The sequence below is a fragment of the Dermochelys coriacea genome, chromosome 1, assembly GCF_009764565.3.
Source record: "Dermochelys coriacea isolate rDerCor1 chromosome 1, rDerCor1.pri.v4, whole genome shotgun sequence".
Taxonomy (NCBI): domain Eukaryota; kingdom Metazoa; phylum Chordata; order Testudines; family Dermochelyidae; genus Dermochelys; species Dermochelys coriacea.
In genome coordinates, this window is record NC_050068.2 from 266,279,727 (window position 1) to 266,289,956 (window position 10,230).

A 10,230-nucleotide genomic window follows, 5' to 3' on the forward strand; every position below is an offset into this window, starting at 1 on the left:
CAACCTGCGCCTCTCCACAGCATATCACCCCCCAAATGGATGGACAATTGGAATGGGTGAATCTAATTTTGGAGCAGTATCTCTATTGTATTATTAATCGCCACCAGGATGACAGGTCCAACTTTTACCTTTGCAGAATTTGCTTGTAACAACTCTGATCACAAATCCACCTACCAAAGCCCTTTCTTTTCCAATTATGGCTTTCACCTCTGATTCCAACCATCCCTACCACTGACTTCCCACATCATTGCAGCCTCTGACCTTGCTAAATACCTCCACCATGTCCAGGAGGAACTGAAACTCCAGTTGGATGCTGCCAAGAAGGACTATAAGCGCTTCTCCAACTGCCATCATTGAGTTGACCCTCCAGCTACTGTTGGGGACAAGATATGGCTGTCCACACAACATATGGACACTGCCTATCCCTCCTGAAAACTTGACTGCTGGTACCTTGGTCCCTTTTGGGTCATTCAACAAAATAACCTGGTCACCTTCCGTTTCCAGTTGCCCCCTAGGATGCAAGTGAACTCTGTGTTTCATGTCTTCCTTTTAATGAAACACATACCCAATTGCCTCCCCAGATAAAAACAGCCTCATCACTTCTCTTGTCATGGTGCAGAGAGGAGAGGAGTATCTCATAAGGCAAATTCTTGATTTCAAGATCTTTCAGAAAAAGGTCCTACACCTGGGAGAGAGGGATATGGCCCAGAGGAACGCTGGTGGGAACTGGCTACTGACATCCAAGCTCTCCATGAATTTCATCAACCTAGTCCTGACAAGCCTGGTCCAAAGAACCTGAGAGATGCTCTTGAAGAGGGGGTAATATGAGGTAAGCCTCAACTACAGCCTGCAATGACTCATCCCTCGGCAGAACCTGCAATGACTCATCCTTCAGGTGTGCATCAGCAGGTGTGAGCAAGGACTGGGTCAGATGACCCCCAGGGACAGTTATTAAATCCCACAGGAAGAGTGGCAAGCCAGTCTGTGCAGTGTCATCACATGGCTGGAAACTCTTCCTCATGGTGTTATGGCCTACCCCAGCTTTCAGCCTGCCCCTGTTCCTGCTATAAGCTTCCAGCCTGCTCTCACTAGCTATCCACCTTCTCCTGCACAAGCCAGCTTTGCCCCTGCCTTGGGGAGTTGCCCAGCGACCCCCAAACACCTCCCTACGTTGCATCTTTTAAGATATATCTACATTTTCCCTTTTACATGGAAGAGAGGCATAATGAAAAAGCTTTCACTACCTGTGTTTTCTTGGGACAAAATTCATTCACGTGCCTATGCACCACTTAAAGGTGCACAAGTCTTGTAGGTCTTATAGAGAGGACCCTTGAAGACGATATGTGTTGTGATATTGGAATCCTTTCCATTTCATGTTATAAGAACTATCTGTTAAGTCCCAGTTTTAGACTTCTAATTTAAAACAGCTTGATTTGTGCATTATTGTAAATGAGATAACTGTAAAGTTCTTGATCTAGGATTACCACTTAAATAAAATTGGCTTGACTCAACTTTGAAGAGAGAGATGTGCCACTCACAGTATAAATATTTCTGCATTAATTTAAAAGTGAAAATGACTCCATTTAAATTTTCCATAGAGTTTCATATTCACAAAACCCAAAACAAATATACCTATAGATTAAGACAGCATTTCCCAAACTGTGTTCCGCGGAACATTGGTGTTCCGCATGATGTGAATAGGTGTTCCATGAAAGAATCGTAATTTAAAAAAAAAGGGTATTGCACCTGACTTTTGTACTATTTTATACGCGCTTTCCAGTTAGAAATTGTTAGTTCAAGTTATTTTAAATTTGTATTTTTGCTTTGTTTTATAAAATAAAATATATTTGAGCATAAATAATGCAATTTTTTATTTGAAAACCAAATGACTACAAAATAATATTAGAAGTGTTCCATAAATATATACCAGGTGTTCCGTGGCCAAAAAAGTTTGGGAAATGCTGGATTAAGAGATTACTTTAATAATTTGCCCTAGCCGAATAGGCATAGGGCCAAATTTTGCTCTGTTTCACCAATATAAATCTGGAGTAACTCCGTTGGCTTGAATAGAGCCACTCCAGATTTACAGGGGTGTAATTGAGACCTGAATTTGGTCTGTGGTCAGGTTTGACTAATAAATTATGGGAGAGTAGTTTAAAGTGTCTGAATGTCCGCTACAGGACAGGATCATAAGATAGGGTAATTTTTACATCATTTATAATACTGAAACATTTGTAGTTTATGTTTCACAGGAGAGAAAAGCCAGTACTGTGTATAACAGAAAAAGAAAAGACAATATATTTGCAGCTGAAAAGGATGTGATTAAATACATAGCAAGAAAACGGAAAAAGTTACATGGAAATCAAGTGAGCTATTTGTAAATGAAGTTCTTCTGTATGTTAAATATTTGCTATAAATGTGTATGATTGAGTATTTGTATAGTCTAAGGTGAGTATAAACCTTTAAAGAACCTGGTCCCATGGCCAAATCAAGATGAAGAATGCACATTAAATATATACAGAAAAAATAATGCAGAGACTTCATCAGACCAATGGGTGTGTTTTTAGCTCACTAAGGAACAGGGCTTTTTCCTTTTTTTCTTTTTTCCCCTGCAGTTGTTTTCTATGCAGACTTTCAGACACTCTGCAAAGGAATTAACATGACACCATGCTGTGAGACAGGGAAGTACTGTGTGCGCAGCCCCAAATCAAAGCATTTCTTCAGAGCTTTATGAGAATTAAAAAGCATTCATACTTATGAAGACAATGTTATTTTAGCAATTTCCCCCCATCCTTTGCCCCCATATTTTTTCTATCATTATGTTTTATACCCCAATCCTGCAGTGGGATTCGCTAACACAGACTATTAACAGAGACACACAGTTTGTTGATTTAAGTGGGACAGAGCATAGACATAAGGGTCCACACTAGCACATTCTGTTGCAAGATTCAGCTCTGAATATTGAGGAGCTAAGTTATGATAAAGTAAATTTGATAATGTCTTCTCCCTCTCCCCAACATGGAAAACTTTTTAGAAAAAGATAAGTGGGAACACATAGCCTGATGTAGTTTTGGCTTTTCAACTATTTGTCATTGCACTGGTAAGACATGGATTTGTTTCTAGTTTTTAAGAAATAATCAAAAAACTTTTGCAAGAAATTGATTTTTCAAATGTATGTGTCATTTTTGAGAGAAGGCCTGGTTAGCTGTTTGCTGAGAGGAGATGTTGTTTTGGGGAGCGGGAAAAAATGTGGTTTTGTAATAATCTTTTTTAAAGTATGTACAGTATAATGTGTTATTTTTTAAACTCTAATCTTTAAAAGTTCTCAAATTCAGCTGCCTTGAATCAGTTACCCAGACTTATGCAAGCATTTTTACAAACTATATTGTATATATTTTAAATAAAATTTACAAAAATATTACAGGGAACAAAACAGTATGTGTGGATATAGTTTTACACACACACACACACACACACACACACACACACACACACACAGAATTATGTTATATTTAGTCAATACTGTATGTCAACAGCGATCTTAATCTACTCCGTCAAAAGTAATGTCAGAACTTGCTAGCACTGGAGTTGATAGCTCCATGCGTGCACTAGGAAGACTCCTGCTGATTTCAAATACACAAAGTTACTTCTACATTTTAATTACAGTCACCAGAAATTAATAAAATAGAAAGAAAATAATCCAAATAGCCTCTATTACCCACATTAAAAAACACAATAATCCCCATGCATTTGAAAGCACAGAATGATTTTGGTACCATGCAGCACCCAAGCACTTTAGAAGTGCTTTGTTAAAACATTTTGAAAGGATGAAACCTTTCTCTGTACTGCACAGGTGTCTTAGTAGAGAAACATAACAGACATCTTTACCTCCCACAGATACAGCAGCAGGGCAGGATCCCAAACCTAGGACTCAGCAGAACTCCAGCATTCAACAGCACACTAGGGAGGGAAACAGGAAACGGGATTGCACCAACCGGTGCATCACCCTCTCAAGATGTCAGGGTCTGCAGGCTAGGGAGCCTACCGAGACCTCAACAGTCTGGAGCGTGTGGTGTCCTCTCCAACACATGCTAAATGTTGGTGCACGCTGCTCTGTTTCAGACGAGAAGCAGTGTGTGCCCCCACCACACAGAGCAGCTACCCACACATACAGATATGTATATGGCCCCATCACCATAGCATCTAGCACCTCCCGCCATTACTGCGCAAACAGCAAGTCCTGCCTACTCCTATCAATAAAGGTTGGATTGGGCCCAAAGTGTTGGAAAGAGATTCAGGTGGTTATATGGCAATATTTAAAGTCTTCACTCACTTTGGAGGAGAAAGATAAACATCTACAGTTAACCAAATAAAACACGTACTCCAGATCACAGGTACATCACTAACAAAAGATTTCTTTATTAAGGAATCCATAATTTATTACACATTCAACAATGAAAACTGATTTCCAGGCAGCAGTATCTCACTAGCCTACCCCAATAAGAGAAAATTCCGAGTTAAAAGAAACTCTGCCCTTATCTTGCCTCAGTGAACAAAAGGGGTTGCAGCATATCTGCATGTTGCCTTGCTTGTAGGTAGCTGTGCAAGGATTTATATCAGCCCGTAACAAGCTTGAACTGTAGTGTTGTATCCTATCCCATCAGTGGACCCCCGATGATTTAGCGAAGTGTTTATTATTCTTACACTGTACAATGGACATGCATAGATAATCCACATTATGGAGTCAAAATATGAAATACATTTAGTCATAAGAAATATTTGCATATTATGGCTTCCTGCTACCAAATATGCTGTAAAAATATTCTTTAAAAAAGGTACCAGTTTGCCTTTGTGCTGTCATTTTAATCCTCAATGGCTCAACCTCTTTTCAGAAACAAATACCTCCAGGACATATTTTTCGTTATGGACTAAATAACAACCTTCCTATTTTTTGTTTTTAAAATCAGAGTTGTTAACATAGCATGAAGCATGGATGAAGCAAGCAAATGGTTTCTATTACTGTAACTTAAAGGCATTTTTTCCTCTGAAGCATTATAAAAGCACTTTAAAAGGTGAAAAATTTAAAATCACACAGATTACAGAAGGAAAGACCTGGTAGGTCATTCAGTCAGTTCCCCCCAGCCCACTCAGAGTAGGTTTTTAGGGGTCAGCTCAGAGTGAATTTTACCGTCCAACTTGCAGACGCCTGAAGAGAAGGGTTTATACTGGAAATACGGACAGAACCTTCCTTAACTATGGTGAGGATAGCAATCATTGGCACAATCCACATGTGTGCACCACACTTAAAGCTGAAGACTTGCAGAGTTTTCTAGATGGCTAGTCAAGTGCAGGCTTTTTTGTCCTTCCAGTATTGTAGTGCAGACCTGTATGCATGAGTAACCTTTATCAAATCTGTAATTTCGTTCAGTTACACCCGAATGACTGTAACATTGCTGCCGCTTACAACCATGAACATGTTCCCATGCCTCCTGTTTCAAGGACAAAGAGATAGAGCTCAGATTTCAACTGGTATTTAAAAGCTCGGGCTTTTAGGAGAAAAATAAAGAAAAAGTTTTATTTTAGTTGGCTAAAAATACTGCAACATGAAGCAGATGAAAATGAGCATTAGATACTGAATGAAGGTCACTAGGCTTAGCTGAGAATAGAAGGGGAGGGAGAGAGGGAGAGAGCACTGCAGCAAAGAAGCTATGCTCAGCCAATACATGCTGGCACTTACCATCAAAATAGAAAGATCCAAAGAGAATCAGATTAAGGATCCTTTTTATATATCTTCAATAGAAAGACATCCAAATGAAGCTCCGACCACAGCTGTCCAGACACAGGCAAGATAGTGTGATGATGTACATAAAATACTAATATACAACCAGTAAGTCCTTTCACAGGCTTCCAAAACCTATAAGCAGTTTGTGCTGTATAATCTATGTTAAGAAGTCTGAAGAAAACTGCTACATAGCTCTGCAGTTAAAACAGACTATTGTATTTCCTCAGTCACTCAGGCTGCTCTGTTTTCATCTTCATAGTCTCACAATTACTTGCATCCTAGAAGTGGCCTGGGGGTGGGGAAAACAAAATTCTCTTCCAAGTGGAAAGGAACCGAGAGACTGCATCAATATTCTTAATCAGTCATTGCAAACAACCAATCAGAAGAGCTTGAACTGTGTCAGCATGACAGTTGACCAAATCACTGACAGCAGAACATTGAGACAAACCTCACATTCCACTGCTTATACAGGAACACTCATAGGGTAATCTGCTTCTTAACCCCAGTGAGGCTTTATTTTCACCTACACAAATAAATTGACTGCATGTGCTATGGCTTCCCTTCAAAGAATAAAGCATGACAGGTACCCAAAATGAGGTCTTCACATTGCTGTTCAGACACACTAGTTTCTACGTCTCTGCAGTCATACTAAAGTCAGGACAAATAAACAAACAAACAAACAAACAAACAGAATAAAAGTTTGAGACTTAATTTGCCCCTACCTGTAGTATTGTTAACCCAAAATCTGCTAGCCATTATCTATTATGTATACAGGAGAAGCACTGAAAATTGTCACCTCTTCAAAGATTTATTTTATTTTACCCTAAAAAGGAAAGCATACTAAACACTTAAAAACAGGGATTTTGTTGCTCGGATTTTGTTCACAATTAGCCTTGTGAAAATCAGTACAGTTTTCAACATGATATTATTGGACCTACATAGTAGCAGATCTATGTGGCATGTATATGTAAAAGTTTCATCAATTAAAATTATTGTTGGATTAAATACTTTGGTGCATATGGTGTATATCCTTTTACAGAAAGACTTGAGGAAATTTGTTCACCTTCTTATTAAAGCTGCCACAAAACTCATTCCCTGTGGCTATCAGAAGGTCTATACTCCTTCTGAGCAGCAGAAGACAAAGGCTCTCTTCAGCCAAAGACATAGGCACTCTTCAATGAATATGAGAATAGTGGTGACCCGGACACAGCAAAACCACTAATAGAGTCATTGAACCCTGCTGCTGAAAAAATGGAACAAGACAGTGGAGGTCCTGACTTCACTAATTCCAGGAGCAAAGCCTGGGCACTCTTCCATAAAGTTGGAGACACTGACTCAGTAAAACACCAGCAAACAAAACACACGGTGCTGTCACCTCACACCTTCTCTGTAATTGAAAGACCAAAGCTGATTAGACAGAAGGTTCAGAAAGTGCTCTTTCTAAATGTCTAAGAAAACCCTGCCATGTCACCACTACAGAAGAAAACAAACAAGGCCCTTATGGCCACTAAAAGTGGAAAAGTAGAAAATTTGGGGCCAAAGGGAAGAGCATGGCTGCCAGACCTATTTACTGCCAAACAATTAACAGGGGAGAGCCCACAAAGCTGGTGTGTGGCAACAGTCACTCTTCAAACATGGGAAACCACCAAATGATGCCACCAACTATTGCCCCATGTCACTCTTCTCCATCTAGGGTAACCAGATAGCAACTGTGAAAAAATGGGACAGGGCGTGGGGGGTAATAGGTACCTATATAAGAAAAAGTCCTAAAAAACGGGACTGTCCCTATAAAAATGGGACATCTGGTCACCCTATCTCCACCACTCATAAGTTAATGGAGAGGGTTTTACCGGCCCATCTCACCCCGTCCTTGCGGCCATCCTGCCCAAGAAATAGGCTGGCTTCAGACCAGGACAAAAAGTGCTACAACCAGGTTGTTGCCATTACTAGTTACATTGCAGCTGGCTTTAAGTGGAATCTAAAAAGTGGAACAGTGTTGATAGATTTATCTGCCGTCCATTACATGGTTTACAGATATGAACTATTGGTGAAGGCATCAAGGCTCATCAAATGTCATAGCAATGTGTGACTCCGGGCCACAACGTCAAGCAACCGTAAATACCCCATACTTTTGAATGAGCCAATCAGCAAAGCACACACCCTCAATGATTGTTTACCTCAAGGATCCATGCAGGCTTAATCACTATTTAACATCTATATTAGTGACTTACATGACACAATTTCACGTAAGTTCATTTTAGCTGACATCATTCTTGCAGTACAAGGCAAAGACCTCACCGCATCGGTGACATCTTCTCCAGAGACCTCAAGGTAATAGTAGGAATACTTTCAGTATTGGAAGCTCCACCCCTACATCTCCAAAGCCTTGGTAATCGCCTTTCACTGAAACAACAAAGTCGTCAAGTAACCACTTAATGTGACCTTTTATGGTCAAGAGGTCAGAAATGAGCCTTGTCCAAAATACTTGGGTGTAACTTTAGACAGAAACTTGACTTTTAAAGCTCATCTGGAAAAGACATCTGCAAAAATGTAATAGAAAGGAGAAGCCTCATCTGCAAACTCACAGGCACACCACAGTGTGCCGATGGGCACACACTTTGAACAGCCACTCTAATATTGGCATACTCAATTGCTGAATATTGAGCACCAGTTTGGGTGGGCAGCTCACATATCAAATCTCTAGATGTGCATCTTAGTGCTGTGAGGAGAATTTAACAGGAACATTCAAATAAATACCCCCTGCCCCTAAGATACAGAGACACCTATACAGCTCATGAGTACAAGCAAACTATTGCCAGCCTGAACTTCCCAGTTCATGAGGACTTCCAAAACCTTCCAATAACATGCCTGAAATCTTGCAAACCTTTTTGGGATCAGGCTAAAGTTCTGAAAACTTCCTCATTCAATCCTGAAGCACACTGGAAAGAATTCTGGGATAATACTAAGGTACCAAACAAACAGCTGGATTGCCACCCCCTAAAAGAAACACCAGGCTTCAAATTCAGTAAAATACAGTAAAACCTGCCTTGGCGACGACCTCTGAAGAGAGACCATCTATTACAAGTGACTCTTGCAGAGGCCATGAAACATTTCCCCCTATAATTTGATTGAAGAAACTGAAGAGCAACCACCTGTCATCTGTGACCAGAGACCACATTTTATTACTCCCTTCAGAGCTGGATGCTCTCTCCTCTGTGTTCAGAGCTGGCCAGCCAGAGAGCGGTGGCTGCTGACTGGGCGCCCAGCTCTGAAGGTAATACTGCTGCCAACAGCAGTGCAGAAGTAAGGGTGGTATGGTATGGTATTGCACCCACACTTCTCCACTGCTGCTGGCTGCGGCTCTGCTAAACACTCCCCATATTCCTTTTATCTAATCTAGCAACATAATCATCTTTTCTCTTCCTCCCCTCTCATAGTGCTTTTTCTTTCTTGTAGTCTACTTTCTGCCACCCTCCCATTCTGGGATGTTTGTGGGAGGAAAAAAACCTCATCAAAGAGGTAGGGCTTGCATTTTATTTAGATTTAATAGAACATTTGCTTATACCATTACTTTCAGAAGGTGAACATGATCATTTACATACAGAATGTCTACTTTTGGTCATTTAATATTAGTAATTCAACGTTTGATTTGTTAATACATTTTAAAATGTTTTGTTACTGGTTTAAATTAGTTTAATCTATTAAAGGCATTTGTGTTTATAATTGATATTAATTGATATTACAATTTATAAAGTGAATTTACAAAGCAGTTTGATACATAGATGTTTTTACTTCCCCTCCAAGCCAGACTGTTTTTTTTAAACAAGTGTAGCCTTCTTTTTCAAATTGTGGGATTGTGGCTTCTGGAGGATCTAGTAAAATGTTCTTAAACATTCTGTTATGAAAACAGTTCACAATTATGGAAGTGCTTTGATTTTTTTCAGACCAATTAAGCATGACTCAAGATGGTTTGATTCAACATGAAACTGAAATAGCTTCTGGACTCCAGAATAGTGAAAACTGAGTTTTTTGCACACTTTTATACTTGTAGAAATGGTATTTGAAACTGCTGACACACTCTCTCACTAGGTGAAGTGGGTTCTGAATTGTGTGTGGGGTGGGGAAAATGGAGAACTGAAAAGTTTAGTGGAATTCCAGGAAAAACATAATGGTTTAAACAAAATCAAAACTGCCAATTCACAGCTGCCATCTTGAATTTCTTCCTCATAAGGAATCCTTTATAGCCACTTCTGAAGTTCTACAAAATGGAAGAGGATAGAATTGGTAATAGTCTTTCACTTCTGAGTCCTAAGTTTAAATCCAGTCTAGGCTGAAGGCAATCAATAGCAATTAGCAAGAACAATGAGGATAAAACTTGTTGCTGATTGTGAGAAACCTAATTCTGCAGATAAATTTTCCGATCTCCAGGATTGTCAAACCAGGCCCCC

General features: G+C 39.8%; 1 protein-coding gene across 1 annotated transcript in view; it reads right to left on the minus strand.

The window, feature by feature from the left end:
• ANO4 (anoctamin 4) overlaps positions 1-6,242 on the minus strand; it is a 307,889-nt gene extending 301,647 nt beyond the window's left edge. The window contains 1 exon segment of the mRNA XM_043491471.1: positions 5,738-6,242. The gene's annotated coding sequence lies outside the window, so the exon portion shown is untranslated.
• Positions 6,243-10,230: the final 3,988 nt, after the last annotated feature.